The sequence below is a fragment of the Chlorocebus sabaeus genome, chromosome 13, assembly GCF_047675955.1.
Source record: "Chlorocebus sabaeus isolate Y175 chromosome 13, mChlSab1.0.hap1, whole genome shotgun sequence".
In the NCBI taxonomy this organism is placed as follows: domain Eukaryota; kingdom Metazoa; phylum Chordata; class Mammalia; order Primates; family Cercopithecidae; genus Chlorocebus; species Chlorocebus sabaeus.
The window spans coordinates 97,098,496-97,120,926 of NC_132916.1; the positions used below are offsets into that span (position 1 = coordinate 97,098,496).

A 22,431-nucleotide genomic window follows, 5' to 3' on the forward strand; every position below is an offset into this window, starting at 1 on the left:
AAGTGATTCATCAATCAACTTTCAAATTTGTAACAAAACGTAACATTTGAGGATTCTGAAAAGTTCTTCCCCGTAAGAGTACTGTCCTTCAACCAGTAACTATTTTCTGAGCATGCCCTTCAGCGTTCTACAAAATTAGGTTGTTCAGCTAGGTAAAGACTTATCAAGGCTAAGCATCGGCATATTTCCAGTGAAATTAATTTCTACAGAACTTTTCCCTTGGGAACTATGTTGCTCTCCTTTCTAGGAAGGCAACTGAAAACCTCTATGAACAAATTAGGGCACCTATTTTGAAGAGATCTCAGGATGCTTCTCTACTTTCTAAATAACACATTCACTGTCTTTATCAGATACATTTTTAGAGATAATGCCTTAGTCAAGGTCTTCTTCACACATTGTAATGATCTCAATTTCTGGTAAAGCAAGATGAAAAGAAAGCCTAGTGGAGAGAACTATTTTGTGTAGGTTGAGCAGTTTTATCAAAGCAAAGAACATAGTAGTATGTCTATAGTGATTAAGCCCTGACTGAGCTAGAAGAAAGGAAGCTCTCCAGTTTTAACTAGACGTATATCAGATGAATTTGTCCAAACTAAAATGAGCAATTCAATTGCATTTACCAATTATTTGTGCTCCTGATTTCCGGTTAAATCACTTACCTTTTTTTCTTGGATATACACCCCTTGAATATTTATATTCAGTTATTTAGCCCCAGGGTAATTATTATTTAGTCAAGGTCTACATTTAGTGTTTTTAATCTGTAAATGTGTAGAAATAAATCAATAATTCTGTTTCTCTAAATACTTTTTCATCTCTTCTGTGGATCTTTCTATTCAATCTACATCTTTGTTACACTGAGATTCTTGAAATTAAGTGTAATATTCTAGGACTATATAAAATATTATTTGTATTATAATATTTTGTGGGCTTGTGATGTGTTATTCGTCTATTTCAGTCTCAAATAACTGTAGCCTTTGCTTCATTGCCATTGTTCACTGCAAATTCATCTTACTTGATGTCCCAAATTTGAATCTCTAAATCTCTTGCTCATGACTGATTTTCAGGTCTCTTTCTGCTTCAAAATGAGTACATGTATTGCTAAAAGGGAACTACAAAATACAATACTATGTTTCTAAATTTTGTGGCTTTAATTATTTTCTGCACAGAATCTATTTTTCTCATTGCTTGCCTATTTCTTCTCACTGATGGTATTTATTGTCCCCCTTCAGATTAAACCATCTACTCCTTATCTTGGGATCTGCCTATGGGGAGAAGTGGGTCGTAGACCAGACTCTAAGGTGTTTGTGGCCACCAGGATGAAGACAAGAACAGAGAATGAGAGGTAGTCTGAATTGTCCTGCCAGGCAGTAATCACCTTCTTGTGAAAAGGAGATTCTATCTATGTCCTCAATGCTGATGAATCATCTTTTCCCTCTTCCTCTTATGAGTGTTATGAGTGTTGAGAGTTTAAAGCTGTTCATTCCAGCATGCTGCCACCTCCCTGTGGGTGGGAGTGGAATGCTTGACTTTTCCTTTATTGAGTTAGAAGGAAAAGAGACAAGTGATTCCTCTCTACTGACTAAGGTTTCCTTCAGCTCTCTTGCCTTGGCACTTCTGTGCTTCCCTCCTTGCCCCTTGTAACATATGCATTGAAGGCAGCTTTCTAAAGCTGGGTTTCAGTGGCTTCCCCATTTCACTCTTGCCTGAGGCACCAGTGTGAAATGGTGAGAGCACCCAAAATAGCTCCACAATGTGGGGTCAGATGATTACTTTTCTAGGCTTCAGCTTTTCATCTGTAACATGATCTCCAACTTTCTGTCTGTAACTCTGAAACTGCCCTTATCTTCACTTTCTTCTTGGTAAATATGATATTTGCCATGTTTTTCCCTTGTTTTAGGCTCTGGACACTCCAGAAGGCCTTTTTACCATTATGACAGCCTGGCATTTCATTGCTGCTTTTTAAACTTTCCTCCTTCCCTACTCTTTTATAAGGTTTCATCCCATGGGGCACATTCTTTGGGCTCCCCTCCTACACTGAGGCTGTCCTATTCATGGAAACATTAAACTTAAAAATTGACACAAGGAGAGAAAGTGAAACACAAAGTAAAGAACCAAAAAACATTATGCAAACCAAAATCTAAAACTTATTTTGAAATTATCTGGCTTAAATACTCCCATACCCAGCATAGTTTGGCAACTTGGGCTGGAAGCTCCAAGAAGTCAAGATATTATGTAATATTTTATACAAATAGGAAGAAAAAGCCTGAAGGCTTGGAAAATACGATTTTTGAACTGCTACAAATTTAGCATACAGAAATAGAACAAAATATAGCCACCTAGCTCCAAAGAGATAGAAAACGACAGAAAAAAAATGAGAGGATATCGGGAAATATCTAGCAGTCTCTGCTGTATCTACAAAAATTACTTGATTTACTGATAATTTTAATGAATGGGAAAAATATGTTAGTATAATGATGGCTTCCAACTAGAGGTATTATTTGCTATAATAATAATCAGTTATTGGGTGTTTAAAGCATTTAAAGGGAGTAATGAAATTTGTGGTGTATATCCATTAGTCATAATAAAGAGAACCATAAGACTATTTTTTTTCAATTCATGTTAAGTTCCAGGATACATGTGCAGGATGTGCAGGTCTGTTACACAGGTAAACGTGTGCCATGGTGGTTTGATGCACCTATCAACTCATCACCTAGGTATTAAGCCCCACATGCATTAGCTATTTATCATGGTGGTCTCCCTCCTCCAGCCCCACTGACAGGCCCCGGTGTGTGTTGTTCCCCTTCCTGTGTCCATGTGTTCTCATTGTTCAGCTCCTACTTATGACTAAAAACATATGGTGTTTGAACCATAAGACTATTTTGATTGTCTTTGATTGTGTTTTACATTTGTGATGAAGAGAACAACTGTAAGACCAACAAAATTTCTTTTAAGTTTGTCTGTTGCACAGAAGACACCAGATTTTTTTCCTTTATAAATTTTGTTTAATACATAAAAGAACCCAATAGTTTTAGCTCATAAACATTTATTTATTTATTTCCTCATTATGTCTTGTATTTGTTCCCCAAGCTTGGACTTTGTGAGTACTTTGTTTTGATACTAGTGAATAATATTTAATATAAAACGTCTACCAGGAGAATGTTACCCCTATGGAGACCCATGAAAATCTCACCTCAAAGCAAAACTTTTTGAAAATATAATATTTTCTACTGTATTTCTGTTCGACAGAGCCTAAAATTATAGGCTACAAAGCATAGGAAATAAAGATCTGCCTCCATGCAAATATCTGATATGCATTTATTTACATAAATTTAAACTTTCTATTTATTTAAAAGAAAGCAAAGGTTTGGAAAGTAAAAACCCTAGGCTCTCCATTTCCTTCTAAATATACTCTGATTTTAATGGAAACTAGTGATGGAATATGGTATTTCTGATATAACAGTAGTGACATGTTCTGTGCTACAAATTTGGGGAAAGATCATTAGCTTAATGGTTTATTTGCATTCTCTACATATCATCTACACAAAGAAACTTATTATTATAAACAGCTATTCCAACTTGGAAAGGATATGTGGAATTCATGAGAAAAAGATAAAAATGAAAATTGCTGTTGCATTCTATCATAAATTATTCAGGTTTTTATTTAGTTCCTACTGTGTGTGAAGCACCATGTAAAGGTTGATTGGAGAAATAATAATGAAATAGATATAAATCCTGTCCCTGAAATTGATCACACTTTAATTGGGAATTAGAGTAGGTGGAATTGGGATTTAGGGGGTGGTTGAGCAAAATCCAGTTTAAGCCTAATCTGTGTCTACACTGTGGCTTTTTGGAAGTGAGCTCATTTTATGAAGAAGACAGACTAACCTAGTAATAAAGCTGAACCTAGCATAAACTACTTACCTGGTAATAAAAATGTTTGGCAGGAGCGGAGCATTTCAATGTGACATAGATTAGATTCTGGCTCAGTCTACTTTGTGCTCATGTCCATGGACAAGCCTTGTGTAGATACCACATGCGATGCCTCTAGGTAAGTATTAGGGCCTGATAACTAATTTGGTGGCCCTGTATCTGAGTGTAATACAAAAGAGCCTTAAAATATTCTCTTTTAGTTGGACGTGGAACATCAGGCAGCAGGTACCTCAAAGGTTCCAAAGAGGATTCAGATGTTAGCTAGTGGGAAAGCACAGTAGCAGTGGTGGCACCAAAGACGAACATTATATATTAGGGCAAGCAAAGAGATGTTGCATGGTAGATGACTAGATTTGTTACTGGGACACTAAGAAACAATTGGTGGTAGTGGTGGTGGTAGTAGTGGTAGTGTTGTGTGCAATACTTTTTTGGGGACAAGTGCATATTCACAGAAAACTGTAATTATCTTGAAAGAGGCATGGATTGAATACTATGGAAGTTCCATGAATGGAGGAAGCACTGGCTGGGAGGACCAGCAAAAATCTTGTGAAAAATATAGCATAGGAATGAGTCCTGAGTGATATGTAGAATTCGGATTTCAGAGATGATTTTATGCAGATGGAAAACCAGGCAATTTTATTCCAATGTGAAGAGGGTGCAATGGGAGAAAAGGCCACAGAGTTTCTCCAGGGAGCTGTTCTAAAAGGAAGGAATTGTTAATATGGACAAACATCTCAGAAAGAAGAAGAAAAGAACTAAAAAGAACTAAAACAAACAAACAAAGACTCATCTGCAAGACACGGAGCAACTGTTGAGAACATTGAAGATTGAAGAGTGTGAAGAGTCCTAAATGTATTTTTGAAGAAAAGTCTAATGACTTTTGCTTATTATCAGTCTGAGTAGTTATTTATCGAGTTTCATGATGGTAAGGTGCACAATGTAGTTAGATGGCAACTGTAGATTGGGGCAAGAACTTAGGCCTTGACACCAGCGTAATTCCTTCTATATGACACTATTTAATTGCAGTGGTATGTTACAGTTTTGTCATTCAATAGCCATTGTCCCACTGTTTCCACATAGTAAGGTGATATTTTAGCACCCATCTTTAGAGTCAAGATGACCTGGTAAGTTTAATTGAATGCTGTTTTAAAGATAGCCACTAGAGGCCGGTTACGGTGGCTCATGCCTGTAATCCCAGCACTTTGGGAGGTCAAGGTGAGCGGATCATGAGGTCAGGAGATCGAGACCATCCTGGCTAACACGGTGAAACTTCGTCTCTACCAAAAATACAAAAATATTAGCTGATCGTGGTGGGTGCTTGTAGTCCCAGCTACTAGGGCTGAGGCAGGAGAATGGCGTGAACCCAGGAGCCAGAGCTTGCAGTGAGCCGAGATCGTGCCACTGCACTCCAGCCTGGGCGACAGAGCAAGACTCCGTCTCAAAAAAAAAAAAAAAAAAAAAAAAAAAAAAAAAAAAAAAAAAAAGAGGTATTCACTAGAGGGCTTTGCTTTATTTAAATAAAGGGGAGTTACAACCTGAGATTACTGTCCTATTAACTCGAAACAGTACTTTCTGAAGGGGTCCTAGTGTAGTATAAGGGAAATGTGTTTACACTCACAAGATTCAAGTTCTAATCTCAGTTGTCACTTACTTGCCTTTGAATTTAGTTTTCCAGTGTATTATGTACCTCTTCTATTACATCTGTGCTATTCCCTACCCTAAAATATGTGAATTCCATTAAATGACATACATACTTAATTTTACTGATTATCCGTTTTGTTTTATAAAATGATTTATCTTTTTTCTTTTTTAGCACACATACGTATACACAGACACACAGAGACACACACACTTAACTTCATGCCTTCATTTTCATGATTTCAGTATTCTACTTCTTCTAACTAATGTGTAGCCAACCATGCTACATAGCTGTCCAAGGACGAATTAGCATTAGAAATATGAGTCTCAAAATCTAAAGGCAGCTTTCTCACGTTTCTCCTAGAGATAAAGGCTTCTTTATTAATTATTGTCACTGCAAGTAAAACATTACCTTATTAATTTAAGTAGAGTCCAGGGTGAAGAGAAAGATTGCTAATATATTTCTAAACCTCTGCTTCCTTATTCCACTACTGAGTTTTCCAATGCGGTAAAATGAGCCCGGGTATTAACAGGGTCAGGTACGACACTGAGCTGTGACTGATGGCTGGAGTAAGAAAATGCTGTAATGATAACTGAGACCTTGCGGTCACCTTTCTTGAGTAATATGATCTCCTGTACTCTGCTGAGTGATTCCTCAGGCCACTTAGGGACTCTCAGGCTTCATCTGTACGGAGGATCTGTCATGCATCTACATCTAATATATGTGGCAGTGTGCTGCCCAGGTCCTCAGCTGCAGATGGGAACAATGAATACATTTCAGATTTGAAATGTATTCAGAGAGTAGCATCTTGATTGTTAGACCCAACTTTGTTTCTCTTCAGGAAATTTTGAAACAAAAAAATGATCTGAACATAGCTAACTTATTCAAATGGAAAAGTAGTATCATTTTAGTGAATCTATTGGACTTTTATTTTTATTTATTTCCTTCTGAATTAAAAATACACACCATTTTATGCTTAAAATTACATTTTTGTATTTTAATCTGAGGCTATTACTCCTCATTAAACAGGTCAACTGAAAAGAAAATAGGTTGGTTCTAATTTTCTGTGTTCTAAAATGCTTTATTCAACAACCACATTTCCATTCTAGCAAATGTCATTTTCTAAACAAGGTGATTTGTAGGGATAAGCTTTGCTGGAGGACATACTAGGGTTTCCTCAGACCATTATATGTGTCACATTTACTTGATAATGATAATTTAAAAGATTTATCTCAAAACTCTGACCAACTCATTCAAACTTCTACATCAATTAAACTTCCCAATTTGTTTCAGTCTTAGTTCAATCGTAGATTTCATTTATACCTAGCTTGAGTGAATAATAAGGCAGATATATTTAATACTGAAAATTTAGCACTGAGCTCTTTATGTCTAAAAAATTTTAGTCTTTCCTGATTATCTACCACACATCCAGCCTGATGCTAGGAAAATTTTGGATCAACATGGATGTTGATCCAACTTGAGTTTGTGGAGATTTTACTTCACAGTCACATCATCTGTAGCTGCTGATCAGTGATGACTTGGTTTCATTGCTGGTTGCAGTGTTCAGTTCAGCTCAGTAAGACATTATTTTAAAATGCTTGATTTTTCAAAAAATACTCAACTTTTTAAAAATACATGCACTTTGTAAAGTGAATGTTCTTATCTAGCATGTAATTATGCCATATAGCTGTCAAATAGTACAACATTTAAGTGACTGCTTAATAGCATAGCAGCAATACACTATTATGCAATTCTTGCTTACCTTATAGTTAGAATGTAATTATTTACGTTTAAGGTGAAGAGCAACACTTACTTTCATGCATAAACAGCTCCCTAATGGGGTATACAGGCAGTTATTCCACTGTCACAGTTCTAATTGGCATATGGCTCCTTTTTAAACCTGCAACTCAACACAGATCAATATGCCAATTAGGTTTCAAAGAAAATGAAGAGGTGGCCTAATTTCTCAGTTTCCTGATGTATTAACTAAATCTTAGAAATTCACCAATATTAGTAGACTCTAAAAGCATTTGAAATTGTTATCTTTCTGTCTGTCTCTTTATGGCTTTATCATCTATCTGGTTATTTGATTTTATATTACTCATGGTGTATTTAACTTTAACAAAAGATGCACATGCCTGAAACAGAAAGAAAATTATTTTCATTAGGGCGAGTGAGAGTGTGATAACCAAATAAGTAAGAAGTTTTGATGGAGTACCAAGTATTTCCTTAATCAGACCAACTCCTAAGATACTCTGTCGGTAATATCAGGATAAGACTTGGAAGGTGGTAATTGCTTATAGATTTCTTTTCCTTTCAACTTTCATGTTTTTAATCTTGAATTGATGTATGTGGTAGCTCTTGGTTGTCTATGAATATTAAAAAGATGAAAGACTTGGGATGCATCCCATGCCCTTGTTTTCTAACTCTACCATTGACCACCCACTAAGATAGATTCTGGGCCACTGACAATAAGGAAATATGAGTAGGAAGAGGGAAAAGTAAATTACAAACATGTTAATGTCTATGAGTACACATCCCTGTTTGCCTTGTGCTGGCTGGAACTATAAGTAGGAAGCTACTACTAATCATTCTTGCTATGCAAGTGTGATCTGAATGATTATATTCCAGAGATACTTAGAAAGGATTTCTGTATCGGGTGTAATGTTGAATTACCAGATATAAATAACTATGTCTTATATTTGTACAACTAGTTCTACTCTTGAAGATATTTCTATCTACTTCTCTTATTTGATTTCATAACAATGTGGGGAAAGTCTACATAGTAGGGATTATATTTTCTCCTACCTTTGAGGAGCCTGAAGGTTAGACGGCTTAAATGACATGCTTGAGGCTGCTATTAGGTGATCAAAAGGATCCCGAGATCCCAGCCTTTTGATTACAGTTACTACTACTTCCCTCAGCCGCTATTTATCACGTGCTTTAGAAATGTATCTCACTGAATCCTGTCAACAGCCCTTTGAGGGAGGTATTGTTCCACTGTACAAAATTCAGTGTTCTCTTCAACAGTTGCCTTGCAAAATTGAAAGTTGATAGAGCAACAGTTATAAATGTGGTTAGTTTACTGTTGCTTTTTCTTTGCTTTTTAAATGTTGATAACTCTAATTCTATTTCTCTACTTTGAGATCAATTCAAACTCTTATTATAAAAATTTACAGGCTTTGTGTTCATTTCTATTCCCTTTTATAATGACAAGTCTTCGAACTTACATTGTATACACTCCTTATTTTGCTCTAAACCAATAGGAGGAAAGACCAATAGACAATTCTCTGCACCAAAATGTTATACAGATAAATTGTATACTCCCAAAAGGCACTGGTGACATGCTGTCCTCTCAACAAAGACAGAAGTTACTGGAGTTAGAGACAGAAAAGAAATATATTGGTTATGTGCTAAAGGATATATTTACAATATAATGGTTTGTAGGTTTCAGTGAAATACTTAAAAAAAAAAAAAAAGAGACATGAAAAATTTGCTTTCTTGTTCACTTCTATAGTAGGTTGTTAAGTGACAAAATACCTCCCCGTGGCACAATGGCTGGCTTCCTATGCATAGTGAAGAGCCTATACACTCAACTATAATTCCATGAAAGACTGAGTCATGCAATTTCAAGCTAAATTGCAATCTTTCTCTACGAAAAAATAAATAAATAAAAATAATCACAAAATGCACTCTTCAAAATACACAACCTATATTTGTATAGGATAGTAAGAACATTTAGATTCTGGGTTATAGTAACACATAAAATTGAATTTGCTCCCTGATCCCTAGCAAGTAACCTAGATTCATAAAATTCTAAAGTTGTATTAAACTTGAATGTGCTGTGAAGCTTCATTGTGTCATTTAATAATGCTTGGATTTTTACTTGCTTTTCTTGTATCATTTTCATTTTTGAAATGAACAAAATTGTCCCTATTAATCACAGTCAAGAAACATATGTTTTAGATAAAGACAAAATTTTCTAAAATTAATGAATAAGTCATTATCTGTCTGTTTCTAAATTTCTGATTCTAGAAAATCGTAGTCTTAGTTTAGTCACATAAACTTTATGCCTTGATCAGAGGGTTTAAACCTGAAAAGACTTACTGCACTTGGCTTTCTGGCAATGAACTGAAGAATGAATAATATTCAACCATACTAGAAGTGAAGATTCATTTAATCTATAAAGATCCATTAATAACTAAAGACACATGACTTTAGGAATTTGAAAACAATACTCTTTGAAATTGACTTTTAGGACTAGAAGTATAATTGAGTTCATGTGTTTGGTGACTATTCCTCTTCACCTTTAGGTTTTAGATTTCCAATCTATCCTTAATTGTAGCATGCCCTTCACTAGCAACATTATTGAAGAAACAGAAGTGGCCGAGAGACTGTGATGCAAACTAAGCCGAATAGACATTGTGATGGTTAGTTTTAGCTATCAGCTTTAAAGAGCTGGCAAAGGGTTATTTCTGGATGTGTTTGTGAGGGTGTTTCCAGAAGAGATTGGTGTGTGAGTCATTGGACTGAGTGGGGAAGATCCAGGAAATGTAAATAGGGACCATCAATCATCTGGGGGCCCTGACACAACTAAATGACTGAGGAAAGGCAAGTTCTCTTTCTCTTTCTCTCTCTCCTGGAGCTGGGGCATCCTTCTTCTCCTGCCCTTGAACATCAGAACTCCAGGCTCTCCAGTCTTTCAACTCCAGGACGTACGTCAGCAGCTTCCAGTTTTTCAGGCCTTTGGCCTTAGACTGAGAGCTACACTGTCACCTTCTCTAGTTCTGAGGTTTTCAGGCTTGGTCTAAGCCTCGCTACTGTTTCCTGTGGGTCTCCAGCTTGAAGCCTGCCTGTTGTGGGACTTCTCAGCCTCCATAATCATGTGAGCCAATTGCCCTAATAAATTTTCTCTCATCTATCATCCGTCTGTCCATCCATCCATCCATCCATCCATCCATCCATACATCCATCCATCCTTTTTTGGTTCTCTATCCCTGGAGAACCCTGACTAATACAGAAATATGCTTTTTTCTAACTTACCTGAAAAGGAAGAATAGCTGGATTCAGTCATATTTAAGTGAAAGTAATTTTTTTTTTCATAAAATACTTCTGGGCTCAAGTAATTAGGCTTTCCTCTTTTTGCCCCTGTTTTCTAAGTATTTCTACAGTTGCATTAATCTACCCTCTTCTCAACCCTATACTCCAACTCCCATTTTGTAAGTCAATTAGTCAAAATATCAACAAACTAAAAGAAAGTTCTACTCCAATTTTTCTTTATGGAAAATATCATTGCCTTATTACCAATTTGCAATAGAAATTAATAAATACTATTTTTAGAATCTTCTACATCAAGATTACTATGACATAGTTCTTAACTTTTAAGAAGCTAAAAAATCCATATATAATACATATGTATGCACTCACATATGTTATAGAAAAAGCAGTGTTCAGCATCAACATAAAGATAGAATTAAAGTACAATAAAAATTCAAGAAAAATATCAACTAATGGATATAAGAAAAAGTGGCATTTGAACTGTTAAGGAACAGAGAGGGCCTGGAAGAAGAGCTTTTAGCTTAAACAATAGCTTAATAAAAGTCACAGAGTTCTAAAGTATAGACTGAAGGAATTAAGAGGAGTATGGTATGTGGATGTGGATGTGCGTTCAGCAGCAAATAGTTGTTAAGAAGACTATTTCATATTGTAGAGGACTTTGAATTCTGGGTTGATGAGATTGTATTCTATTTTATATTGAATGAGAAATCATTTAAGAATTTTGAGCTTGAAATTCACAAGTTATTGTTTTGATAACATGACTGTTAGCAGCAATGCACAGGATGAGTCAGAAGGGGAGCAATCAGACATAAACACTATAGTTTAGATAAGAAATAATGGGAGCATGAACTTTGCAGAAAAGATGAAAATGGGATGAAGACAGAACTCTATGAGGGAAAGAACACAGTAACTCTTTTAATGATGTTGGGATCCTCAGTCTTCCAGGGGATGGCAATGGGATTTGCTAATACAGGATGGGAGAGAGAATGATGCGTGAGCGCCTGTGATGAAGACAGCACACAGTAGAAACTGAGAAACAGTGGATAACTTCTAAAATCTTTGGGTATAATCATCAATCTTGTGTGATCTAATGTATGTTAATTCTTGTAGAAGAAATGATTTCTGCTGTTATAATCTGCAGCATTTATAGAAACTAGTTTGGTTCAAAAGACTGTGATGGTTTTGTTTTCCATTCATGTTTGAGATGTTGAGTTCAGATGAATAACTGGGTGCACAAACTTCATAAAAAGGGATATCATAAGAATGTTAGGAGATAGTAAAAGCCAAAAGGGGAGAATATTGCTGACCCATTCCTTAGACCCATAATTTTAAGTGTTCTGTTCACTGTGCTGTACTTGCTGACTGCATGGTCTATTTCCAAAAGTTGTTTTTACTCCTGTGGGATCCAGAGTATAACAAATGGCAGAGAGTAAATTATTATTGCATGGAAAGGAAAAAAGAAAGCTTAATATATTTTAGGCTGATTGTATGCATCTCTGGGATTTGATATTTTTTTCCATGCTGGTTTACTTAGAAGGCAGTTTGTTAAATGGTGGTTGTGAGAAATGAAATGATTAATTATCTATTTATCTATTATCTCTTTATCTATATGCTTACTTGGTATCTTTTGGATATTACCACATAAGTGAAATAGGTGCATGCAGTGAAATCTAGAGGTTAAGTCTAAATGGAATAAAAACGTCTTATTTAAAGTCAGCTAAATAGGTATATTCTAGTAATTATTAATTTAAGGAACTATTTAAGTGTAGATTATTATTAAAATTATTTTTAATTTTCTTCATCTTTCAAGTGTCTGTTAATTTGAATATTCTACCTTGTTACCTCTGCCTTCAAATCAAAAGGAAAAAAAATCAAACAAACATTCATTTTGTTATTTTTTAATTTTTCTGTAGAGGATTTGTCAGTGGAAGCCACTGGGGCTTTAGGTTAAGTGAGTTTTCTTTTTCTTATTGTGATCAGTCATGTTATCTTTGGTGCCTATGAGTGTACACTGTTAACAGGAAAGGGCGCAAGGAGTCCTACTGAGTCCTTAAAAAGTAACTAAGCATATTACTTCTCTAGTAGTGTCTATGATTAATATTCATTTTCACATAAGTAAATTAAAATTATGTTCTGGCTTTATTAAGACAAAGACTCTCTAAGTTCCTCATTCAGGGACTATTAGTAAACATTAAACGTCCTTCAGGAATTTAGTGCCCTTCTCTATTACCATAAACATTTCAGAATTATACTTCCTTTTTTTCCTCCTTCTTTCTAGAATTTAAGAAAGAAGTGATTACGTTGTTGAAATAGTGAAGATTTTACAGGTAACACTTCCTTTCCTTCCTTTGTTTTGATAACAGATGGAGATATTTACAATTTTAATAAAATCTAGAAAGGGGAGGCAGGCAAGTCAATGCCAATCTTCCTGTTCCATTTGGTGAGATTTTTTTTTTTTTTTTTTTTTTTTTTTTTTTTTGTAGTGTGAAGAGTGTGTGGTATTTTTACTAGTATGGGCTAAAAAATATTTGCAAATCCATCATATAAGCTCTTTATTTATTAGGGAATCAGATAGAGCAGATCTCACCACTACTTCATGCAGAAGAAAATAGGGACTGGCCTAAAACTCCTCAGTTCCAAGATGGAGCAGCACTCTTTAGGTTCTCTTTCTGGGGCCCTGCACTCATGCCATTCAGGTATAATTTTCATGCTAAATTTCAGCTGGGAAAGCCATTCAGCTACTTATTCATCTTCCTGACATAACTGTGAGAAAGTGTAGTAAGTTGTCTTTCTATTTGCCACTCATAAGTTTTATTAGCAAAATACATTTAAAATAACCTTTCTAATCATTTTCTATAAGAGCTTCATTATTTGCTCAGGGCACTTTGGAATTCCAATTTCACTAAAATTGGGAAATGTTTCTCTAGTTCTTTTGTTAACATTGTTTTGTCCTTGGATTGAATAAGGCTGTATACTTGAATTTTGATTTTTAAGTTGAAAAAATAAAGCCTAATAGTTTTTTTATATAAACCAAATAGAGCCAGCAATGGGAATTGTAGTGAGAATCAAGTTATCACTTGTTCTGCCGGAATTTAAGCAAGAAGCAATTATGCTGTTGAAACAGTGAAGATTTTACAGGTAACATCAAAGGCTGACATCAAGTTGAAATCTGCAATAACACTACTAGATAATGAAAGTAAAAGATTAGCTTTTGCAATGCAAAGAAATCTAGCTCTGGTGGGTATCTTCTGGGAATGATATAACATTTGTCTGCATAAGACTCTGGTGTCGTACGATCACAGAAGAATGAATATGTGCTGTCAACATAAGCCCTATCTGTAAGAGGTCATGGAATTGCAAAGTAGAGTCTATGAAAAGGGAGAATAAATGTTACCTACAGTAGAGTAAGTACTTTTTAATGTTGCTTTTGTACAGCAAGATAATGTATACCATCAGCTAGCACTTGACGTGTCTTACACTGGTATAGACTAAATAAACTTATGACTGAATTAAAATGAGGCTGTGGTAGAAGGAGAATAAAATTAGAATCACTCTAGAATAATGATTTACAGGGAGCAAGAAGTCAGTTCATTCTAGAATCTTCTAGAATCTTAAAAAAACTTTTCTTTTGATTAAGGAGACATTACACTTTGAAATTACAATATAATTACACATTAGTTTTTTTAATTTGGCAATTAAACTTTCTGAAATACAAATTATGAAAAACAAGTAAATTTTTTATATGCTACATTAAATATTATTGATATGTAAATAAATAACGTTTATATATTATATGTGAACATAATCATGGAAATGCTTTTTAAATTTCAAGGATGATGATTAAAATGAAAGAGAGGTCATTCTAATGTTTGAATGAAAGAAATATCATATCAAAGTCCAAATCGAATTTATAAAGAAAAGGTATCAGTTACTATCTATAAAGTAGTATCTAAGAAAGATTGGGACAGGAGTGGGGCTACCTTTTAAGAAATGTTTTAAAATGTGTGAATTTCTATGGAATACTATGCAGCCAAAAAAAGGAATGAGATCATGTCCTTCACAGGGACATGGATGGAGCTGGAAGCCATTATCCTCAGCAAATTAATGCAGGAACAGAAAACTAAACACTGAACATTCTCACTTATAAGTGGGAGCTGAACAATGAGAACACATGGACACAGGGAAAGGAAAAACACACACCAGGGCCTGTCGGGGGGTGAGGTTGGGAGGGAGATCATGAGGAAAAATAGCTAATGCATGCTAGGCTTAATACCTAGGTAATGGGTTGATAGGTGCAGCAAACCACCATGGCACATGTTTACCTATGTAACAAACCTGTACATCCATCACATGTACCCCAAAACTTAAAATAAAAATAAAAATTAAAAAATAAAAATAAAGAAAACTTAGAAAAAAACATATGAATTGACACACTGCTGGTCAACACAGAAGTTGTTGAACAGGTATTTCTTTTTTATTATATTTCAAGTTCTAGGGTACATATGCACAACATGCAGGTTTGTTACTTATGTATACATGGGCCATGTTGGTGTGCTGCACCCGTTAACTCGTCATTTACATTAAGTATATCTCCTAATGCTATCCCTCCCCCCTTCCCCCACCCCACGACAGGCCCCAGTGTGTGATGTTCCCCACCCTGTGTCCAAATGTTCTCATTGTTCAATTCCCACCTATGAGTGAGAACATGCAGTGTTTGGTTTTCTGTCCTTACCATAGTTTGCTCAGAATGATGGTTTCTAGCTTCATCCGTGTCCCTACAAAGGACATGAACTCATCCTTTTTTATGGCTGCATAGTATTCCATGGTGTATATGTGCCACATTTTCTTAATCCAGTCCATCATCGATGGACATTTGGGTTGGTTCCAAGTCTTTGCTATTGTGAATAATGCCACAATAAACATACGTGTGCATGTGTCTTTATAGCAGCATGACTTATAATCCTTTGGGTATATACCCAGTAATGGGATTGCTGGGTCAAATGGTATTTCTAGTTCTAGATCCTTGAGGAATCGCCACACTATCTGCCACAATGGTTGAACCAGTTTACACTCCCACCAACAATGTAAAAGTGTTCCTATTTCTCCACATCCTCTCCAGCATCTGTTGTTTCCTGACTCTTTAATAATCGCCATTCTAACTGGTGTGAGACGGTATCTTATTGTGGTTTTGATTTGCATTTCTCTGATGGCCAGTGATGATGAGCATTTTTTCATGTGTCTGTTGACTGCATAAATGTCTTGTTTTGAGAAGTGTCTGTTCATATTCTTTGCCCACTTTTTGATGGGGTTGGTTGATTTTTTTCTTGTAAATTTATTTAAGTTCTTTGTAGATTCTGGATATTAGCCCTTTGTCAGATGGGTAGATTGCAAAAATTTTCTCCCATTCTGTAGGTTGCCTGTTCACTCTGATGGTAGTTTCTTTTGCTGTGCAGAAGCTCTTTAGTTTATTTAGATCCCATTTGTCAATTTGGGCTTTTGTTGCCATTGCTTTTGGTGTTTTAGTCAAGAAGTCATTGCCCATGCCTATGTCCTGAATGGTATTGCCTAGGTTTTCTTCTAGGGTTTTTATGGTTTTAGGTCTAACATTTAAGTCTCTAATCCATCTTGAATTAATTTTTGTATAAGGTGTAAGGAAGGGATCCAGTTTCAGGTTTCTACATATGGCTAGCCAGTTTTCCCAGCACCATTTTGAATCCTTTCCTCATTTCTTGTTTTCATTAGGTTTGTCAAAGATTGGATGGTTTTAGGTGTGTGGTGTTATTTCTGAGGCCTCTATTCTGTTCCATTGGTCTGTATCTCTGTTTTGGTACCAGTACCATGCTGCTTTGGTTACTGTAGCCTTGTAGTATAATTTGAAGTCAGGTAGCATGATGCCTCCAGCTTTGTTCTTTTGGCTTAGGATTGTCTTGGCAATGCGGGCTCTTTTTTGGCTCCATATGAACTTTAAAGTAGTTTTTTCCAATTCTGTGAAGAAAGTCATTGGTAGCTTGATGAGGATGGCATTGAATCCATAAATTACCTTGGACAGTATGGCCATTTTCACAATATTGATTCTTCCTATCCATGAGCATGGAATGTTTTTCCATTTGTTTGTGTCCTCTTTTATTTTGTTGAGCGGTGGTTTGTAGTTCTCCTTGAAGAGGTCCTTTACATCCCTTGTAAGTTGGATTCCTAGGTCTTTTATTCTCTTTGAAGCAGTTGTGAATGGGAGTTCATTCATGATTTGGCTCTCTGTTTGTCTGTTATTGGTGTATAAGAATGCTTGTGATTTTTGTACATTGATTTTGTATCCTGAGACTTTGCTGAAGTTGCTTATCAGCTTAAGGAGATTTTAGACTGAGATGATGGGGTTTTCTAAATATACAATCATGTCATCTGCAAATAGGAACAATTTGACTTCCTCTTTTACTAATTGAATACCTTTATTTCTTTCTCTTGAGAACAGGCCAGGTATTTGCAAAGCCACCTGAAGACTCAAATATTCCCCATGTCACAGCTCTACACAGTCCTTCTATTCTCATGTTAGTCATTAGCCTACAGTATCTCTACCTCTTGAATGTTTGTCTTGTTAAGTTATCTCCATGAAATTTTCCCAGTCAGGATCAATTGCTCCTTCTTTAGTATTTCCATGTATACGTTCTGCCCTTGAATCTTGTTTTTAACACATGTACTTTTCTGTCTGTCCCACAGATGGCAAGTTTCCAGTTAGGAGTTTTATCCCAACTTCTATCACTTATTTCCCGTAGCCACTAGAATGTACCTTACACATAACAAACACTAGATCAATATTTGTTAAATGAATGAACATAAAGGGAAATGACACAATTAGTCAACTGGATATAACCACATTAAAACTGTGTGAGATTCTGATTGGAAATAATTCTCTTTTCATCCTGCTCATGAAATGATATTTAGTGTGCCCTTAGGTGTAGATGATGGTTATATTGAGTTGATGAGTTCAATTGGTATATCAACTTCATTTTAATTTTGTGAAATGTTTCCAAGGTATGTCTTAATCTATTACTGAAATTGAATTCTCATAACATGTTATTAAGAAGCACATGAGACTCATATCTCAGTTTAAACGAGAGAGCTTAAGGTTTTGTAAATGTACTTAATCAGCACTCCTAAACCCTGGTAGAACAGTGCATAGAAGAGATCATTCTGGCATTGATGCAGGACCCCTCAGAAATGTGGAAGTTTTCATGGTGGAACTAATTGCATGTGTCATTTGTCAGGTGGATATAGTTAATACTGTAGTTTTGAGGTACCCAAATGCAAAAGTAATCCAAAAAGCAAGAACAATTTTTCTCACCTAAATATGCCTCAATTTATAAATATCAATATATCCTCTTCTTGTCATTCCTAGTCATGGAGAGTAAAGCTCCAGAAGATAGAATTTCTTAGTAAATTGTTTCCATGTGCATACAGTGGTGTTTGCCTTCACTAAACCTCAGCTTCCTGATGGCATGAAGCCATCTATTCTCAATGATACCTCTCCGTTAGCAAAATGATACATCATTGTAAGTTATGCATTATCAATTTGAGTAATGCTTCACCTGTTTTGATTATGGAACCTCTACAATGGTAAACTCTGGAATATAATGATAGCTTAACATTTATTGAGTGAACAGTACATATCAGACCCTGACCTAAGTACTTTAAATGTGTTCACGTATGGACTCCCACAACAATTCTATTTACTTCGTCTCCTTAGTAAGGTGGAACTAGCTCTTGCAGTCTGGCAATAGAACCTGTCTAAAGTGCTCTGGGTTAATTGTCCTCACCTGATTTAAGCTTCCCAGCCTACTGCTTCTCCTAGCTACTTGTGGCTCTTGCTGTAACCTTCAGTATGACATCCAGCTCCTTGGCTCTTGCTGTTCTTTCTGTTCTATTCCTATTCTGTCTCACTCAGCATGGATTCATTGGTCATCTAATACAAATGTGCATTCGCTCTCACCTGTTAGTACTCTACCTTCCCAACTGCCCCACCATCACCCAACCTTTTGCTGTCTTTCTGGTCACTCTCCAAATCTAGGCAACCAACCACCACCTCAATTTATTTTTTTTAAGAAGTCAGCCCTTGATCACAGAATTATGTTGAATGAATACATCACAAATTCAAGCTCTTTAATCTTATCTAGATCCTTGCTATTGTTTAGCAAATTGTTTATTCAGTCCCTTGATTAACCCCTATTATCTCCTTTAGGGCAAATGCACCTCAGCTTTTCCACATTTCTTATGTCCCCAACATTCCCTTGACCTGTCTCACATTCAGCAGATAAATTCAATTCTGATTTTATTCAGAAATTTGTGTATATTTCTCAATATACACAATTTTCTTAGCCCCCCAATTTTTCTACCTCTTTACGTTCCTTCTTTTTATCGCCTGTCTCAGAGGATGAAATATTCCTGCACTTTAAAGTTGATATCTTTTCCTGTACTTTTGGTCTATTTCCATGTAGGCTTTTTAAGGAAGTTGTTTATCAGTTACTCTCTCCTGATTTCTCACGTTGTAACTGTCTTATCTTACTGATGCCTGCCCTTCAACAAAATAACTAATTTGAGTAATCTTTAGGAACAAAGCAGCGCAGAATCCCTTTATACTTAAAACATCTATACCTTGTTTCTTGTCTCATCTCCTGCCTTCATCTCCTTGACAATGTCTTGAAGAGTAGTTTACCCTCACTGTCTCTTCTTAATATTATTCTTGCGGATACTATACCATAAAACCTAGAGTAATTGGCCTAAGGTATTCCCTCCATGTCCTGTTTTCTTTGCATCTCATTCTGATCTTTGATCTTTGTTTGGCTTTTTAAAAGTGGCAGTGTTTGCCCTGACAAGTGGTAGAGAGCTCTTGCTCATCCTTCTGCCCCATATATGTGAGAGAAGACAGAATGGAAAAAGACACCAAGCAATCCTAAAGGGAGGGCCATGGGAGGATCTCTCAAATATAGACAGTTTACACAGAAGCAAGAGCATTTGTTTCCAAAACCTTTTACACTAGTACTGAGAACCAACTGTATCTTAGCCTTGACACTAAGTGATGAAGGGTTACAGGACTTGAACTTCCTCTTTAGATGGAAGAGTGCTACTGGTTTTAGTGTTGTTCCAAACTTGCCTAGTCCTACGCAGTAATAGATTATTTACTTAAGATTCCACTTGAATGTCTGATAGATGACTTGAAATTATAGCAGCTTCCAGGTACACAGGAGTTTGAGACCAGCCTGGCCAACATGGCAAAACCCCGTCTCTAATAAAATACAAAAAAATTCGCTGGGCATGGTGGCAGGTGAATGTTATCTCAGCTACTCGGGAGACTGAAGCAGGAGAAAAGATTGCTTGAACCCAGGGGGCAGAGGTTGCAGTGAGCCAGGATCACGCCACTGCACTCCAGCCTGGGAAACGGAAGAAGACTCTGTCTCAAAAAAAAAAAAAAAAAAAAAAGACAGAAAGAAAGAAAGAAAGAAAGAAAAGGCAAGAAGAATTGGACCTGTTCTTTAGTCTACAACTATAATTTATTGCAGTCAAGAGCAATGAGGATGGGGAAAAAATAAAAGGTGAATTTTAATGCTATTGCAACAATTGATCCTACAAGAAACACTGGCACTGAGCTGATCCTTAAGGGTTTTCCCAAATTAAGGCAAGAGAGTTAAGACGTGTTAATTCCACAATGATCAGTCATTGGATGTTGGCTGCCTCCCAGGATGGGACATCGTTTGGGCAGGATTGAGGGAAACAGCTTTTTTAAGTGAAGGGCAATGCCTGTAGATGGACTCAGCTGTGAATCTTCAGTAGGTAAGATTCTCAGCACCTGAGGAAAAGAACGCCTTGGTCTTCAGGGAGGATCTAAATAGTACTCTACAGCATCTGGTGCAGGAAACATCTAAAAAGTGTTTGAAACTTGCTGTTTTAAAAGTTCATGTTATTGAAAAGTTCTCATCTTATTGAAGTCACTGGCAAGCTTTTCAAAAATAATTTGATGCCCAATTCTTCAAACATAGCACATTGTTTTAAGTCCACTGAGCTGTATCTAGCCAAAATGTTTCCAAGTTATATTATATTCTTTTAAAAAGGACAAAAAATCAATCATTGGTAACACAAAGTAAAAGGAGAGGATGTTAAATTTTAGATGTTCATTATAGTGACTCAGCAGCCATCTACCTACAAGATTACTACATGATGTCTTCTGGTAGTCCCAAAGAGGACATTTTGCATCAGTGAGGTTGTGATGTGCCCCTGGGAAGGTCTTCCAGGGTTCTATAGGGCACCATTTAGGGCTAGTGAAGGGGAGCTGTGTTTCACTATGGGAATGTTGACAATCACTCTGGCTTTAAATTCTTCGATCCCTGGAATCTCCCTTTCCTACCCTGCCTGGCTCCACAGAGCAGAGAGCAAAGAAAGAGCTATATTCTCTTTGACATAATGTTTTCACTTAGACTCAAAACAAGAACGGCTCCTTCAGAAGAACTGGGAACAGAGCTCCTGCTATTTCTTCTACACTACCCCTACTTTCTACCCTCCCTTCTTTTCAAGCAGTAAAGAATGGATACATGATTGGCAAGATTAATGAAAGGGACTGAGCATAAATCACTGAGACCTTTCTGGACTTTCTTTTTTATGTGGTTGGTACACCTGGATCAGGACCAGCTTCAAGAGTCAGGCCTTAACTACCACTGCTTTGGAAGCTCTCAGGAAGCTCTTTGGCAAACAGATTGTTCAGCAGCTGCAACACCACTGATATATTCTTGCTCTGTGTTCCCACCTAAATCTCATCTTGAATTGTAACCCAGTGGGAGGTGATTGAATTATGGGGGCGTGTCTTTCCTGTGCTGTTCTCGTGTTAGTGAGTGAGGCTCACGAGATCTGATGGTTTAAATAAACAGGAGTTTGCCTGCATAGGCGCTCTGTTTTTGCTTGCTGTCATCTGCGTAGGATGTGACTTCCTCCTCCATGCCTTCTGCCGTGATTGTGAGGCTTCCCCAGCCACAAGGAACTGTGAGTTTTCCATTAAACCTCTTTCCTTTGTAAATTGCCCAGTCCTGGGTATGCCTTTATCAGCAGCGTGAAAACGGACTAATACATCCACTTTCGGTTGGCTTGGTGATATTTTGCTTTGTAGACCCAACTCTCCAGGAGGGTAGCTCAAGGGTTAGACTTGAAGGGAAAACACAGGAAGACTGAATATGGCTGCAAGTCCATGTTGAAATCCACAATCCAGCAATAAGTGAAAAATTTGAACCCTACATAACCTTCGTATTCACTTCTTAATGGTAAGGTGAAGGGAAAGGGTGTTACTGGCTCCTTAAAGAGCTCAACCTATGGTATTAAATACATTAGCTTGTGAACATCGAGCTGTCTCATCCTTTGATTAGCGTTTTCTGTGGTCAGAAGAGTCTAGCTCGTCAATTTTCATAACAGCTTGGAAGAAAAAATTTGTCATGTGAAGACACCAATTTTCATTTTACCTTCATAGTCACCATTTTGTTTTCTGAATATTAGTTTGACTTTCCATGTTTCTTGGTGTTTGGAAGAAGGGCTTCCCCATGCACAGGAGAGTCTGACATTCTGGATAATCATTAGATATGGCTTTCCTCAAGTTTAATGAAAATGTGGCCTATTTTTAACATTAAAAATTGGCTAGCCAGGCATGGTGGTGGGTGCCTGTAATCCCAGCTACTAGGGAAGCTGAGCCAGAATTACTTGAACCCAGGAGGTGGAGGTTGCAGTGAGCCAAGATTGTGCCACTGTGTTCCATCCTGGGTGACAGAGTGAGACTCAGTCTC

At 36.6% G+C, this 22,431-nt stretch overlaps 1 long non-coding RNA gene across 1 annotated transcript in view; it reads left to right on the plus strand.

The window, feature by feature from the left end:
• LOC140713195 (uncharacterized) overlaps positions 1 to 22,431 on the plus strand; it is a 979,701-nt gene that overhangs the window by 218,047 nt on the left and 739,223 nt on the right. The window lies entirely within an intron of this gene.